Raw genomic sequence first — 3510 nt, forward strand, 5'->3', positions numbered from 1 at the left:
CCCGCAAAGTACTGTGACACCCTCACGGACAACATGGTCAGCATTGTAGGAAACAGCGATTCTTGAACGGTACCATATATTTCTAAAAGAACAGGGCTGCCTTTACAGTACAGGCTGCATCATTTCACATTCCCGGGACTCATGCTTTATATAGGCAACCTATTTTATATTTCCAACTCTTAGGTTTGGGCAGTTTACTTAACAAATAACCGAAAGAAGAAAGTAAGCACACTCCAAGCTTCAGAAAAAAATGCACTTTATTCTACCAGAACAGCAGTGAGCCAAAAAAAGAGCTGCAAGCAGCGTGCAAAAACTGGCTTCACGATGGACATTTAGGAAAACAGTGACGGTTCCACTAGCTCAGCTTTGCATGAATATCAGTGAACCCATACAAATAAAGTATCCGCAATTTATCCGCATGCCATGTTACATATCCGAGAATCCACTATTCATCTACAGGAGGTCAGTTAAAACGTACAGATTCTGCACTATTTTTTCAGATGCCTTTATAAACTGAACGGTTTCAGTGCGCTGCAAATTGCTAGAAAGGCAACTTTCTGCTACAGAACAAACAGAAGACGCTAGTCTGTGTCACCCAACACCTACTGGCAGCTCAGTGGGTTCAGTGCCTGCTTGAGAGAGATATTTGTGAAACTACAGGTCAACTTTTTGCACTTTTGAGACCTGTAAAACAGAATGGTAGAGCTGGCTGGTCACAAAATCAATTACTATTTAAGCACCAAGAGAGGAGTAGGTTTCTTCTTTCTACTGCTGAAAAGGTAGATGTTCTGGAGACCGTTGTATCTGCACCACAGCTGCAACTAAAAAAAAAAAAGACGATCACTGCAGAAAGCTTCACTGCTTCTTACTAAGTCCACGATTATTAAATGTTTTCAAGCTTCACTGATCCTAATCGTCTGGGGGTTCAAACCACGGGCATAAGTCCGCAGGAGCATAGCTTCCATTGGTGCAGCAGGGGCAGTGGCACCAAGGCCCAGTGACCTGAGATGCCCAGTGATCCCGATTATTTCTGGATTTCACAGCTCAACAAGCAGCGAGGGAGCCCATTTTCTTCCTTGCACAAAGACTCATGACCCTGGCTACGACACTGGCTAAGGGAGAAAAAACAGGGATTTAATTATCATGGAAAGAGGTCACACATCTAAAACATTTTAATAAGTACCATTTTATTTGCCAAAAGAATGAGTGGCCCTATGCTGAGTTCTAAGGCATGCAGTATAGGTCTGATGCAATAATCTAAGCAGTACTCATCCATGCAGTACTGTGCGCACTGCCACTTGTGGAGCATAAACGTCATGCAGGTGCAGTAATGCAGTGTACACCTGCTGTGTTGCACATGTGCATGCAGTGCAGCTACGCTCATGCCATATGTGCATGCAGCGCTTCATTCCCAAACTGTGGATATTTTGCTGCAGTACTTCTTTTGGATGTGAAACAGTCTTCAATGCAGCACTGCTTAGCTGTGCTCACAGTCTGTGATTCAATACTTCTCTATTGTGCATCCAGCCTACAGTACACCCTTGCTGAGCTATAGGCAGGACCACTTGAATTATGTGATTGTGCAGCTGCTGCGATTTTCACATAGTTGCAGATTTGCCACTTAATCCATTATCTCCTGAATCATTTGCAGATTTTAATTACAAAAATGTTAATACCTCAAATGGTTTAAAAGTTACTAAAAATGCAACACATGTTGCCATGCAGTGAAAGGCCCTCTGCAAATCTGCACTGGTCACCTTTTTGGGTGATTATTGCTATATTTGGGTATTAAAATGGTACTAGTGAAGTGCAAACACTGTCCAGACAGTGTGACCAAATTTAACATGTTGAAATCAATGAAGTAATACTATTACAAAATATGCTGCACTATTCTGCATTGTTTGCCTTTTCTTGATGCATATTTTACTAAACCCGGCTGCATAATTTGGCCCTCTCATGTTGCATACTTCCAGTGGCCATGGATACTGGCACAGTCATGCAGACTTACTCTACTGCATCACCATCATACACAGCATGACAGTATGACAGAGCTATGTGCACACATTACTCTCTGCATCAATGCCGAGCTATGTACAGAACTGTGTGTGGTAGTTTATCTACACTAGCGCCACCATAATACACTTCCTTCTTACATTCATTGGTAAGCTATACCATACTAGACACACTCCCTGCAGCATTATTGCGTTATGTGAATGCCGTCTGCGGCTGCTGTGCTGTGTAGACTGCCGATAGTGCTGTATCTTTACGCAGCTGTCAGTTTAGCTCTGCAGCAGGGGCATGGCACGGATGGTCCTACAACCCTTTAGGGTCCCCCAAACCCTAAGAGCAGCCCAGGAACTGGAGACACCCTACTGGGCATGTGTGTTTGGCCGGCCGTCTACATGCTCAGTGAAGGGGGAGTAAGTTGCCCTGCCCCTTTTTCTAAAAACGATAATAAATATAGATTATTATCGTTTTTAGCTAAAAGGTTTGCAGCTGCTGCTCGGTTGGGGGCGGGAGACGACGCTCCTCCGCTCTTATGGAGGAGCCGCCACTGCAACACATATCCTGCAGTACAGCACCCCTGCAAAATACATCCACAGGCCACACTTTTCACAGCAAATGGACTACACACCCCACTGGCAGCAATATGCCCCAACAGGCAGTGACATACCAAGGGTGACATTGCCTGGGTGTAAGCATAGCAAATGCACCTCGTACTACCCCAACGCCCACACCCCACCGCGCCCCCTCCCAACCCTGTACTGCTGAACGGCTAATAAATACAACTAGAAACAAACTTCATGGGTCACCAAGGCCTCTATGCTACGGTGCCCCTGCACCTGCTGCACAACTGGTAGCCTCTGCAAACAGCTATCCAATTTTCAAAGAAGCAGTGCCGGGGCGCCAGTAGGTAGTAAATGAGAGACGTCTGCCTCTAAAGGTCCATGCGTCACCAGTACCATCCATACATCACGCAGCTGTGCACCCCTGAAGTATGAGCCCATGGGTTGCACTTTGGTCTTGCTACAGTGCACGTACACAGCCTGCCCTGCGGTCCTGGTGAAGCGCCACCACCCTGCCATGCCTTGTGTGCGGTTCCCGCGCTCTTCTCCCGGGCTGTCAGAAGTCGCCCGCAGGGCACGGCCGGGGCTCGCCAGGAATCCTCCTCTCTGCCCCCCGCAGAGCAGCGCGGCACGTGCGACAAGTAAACTGAAAGCCTGTAGCACACCGGAGCCCCGCCCAGAGCCGCGCGCTCCAACTCCTCCCACAAATGCTCCTCTTTCGTTGTAACCACGCCCCAGCAAGCAGTGAATAGCCACCAGAAAACGCCCACAAAAGGCCGACGAGCCAGCTCAACACCAAGCTCCGCCTATTAGAGCGCGTTTCTACAGCCCTCGTGCTAGTTATTTAGCATATACCGGTACGGTGGGCGTGGTTTCGGTGTGGTAGGCGTGGTTTCCTGCAGGGGAGGTTTTATAATGCCCGGTGCCAGCCGAGTGAGGCATT

Source organism: Pleurodeles waltl, chromosome 10 (assembly GCF_031143425.1).
Source record: "Pleurodeles waltl isolate 20211129_DDA chromosome 10, aPleWal1.hap1.20221129, whole genome shotgun sequence".
Classification (NCBI taxonomy): domain Eukaryota; kingdom Metazoa; phylum Chordata; class Amphibia; order Caudata; family Salamandridae; genus Pleurodeles; species Pleurodeles waltl.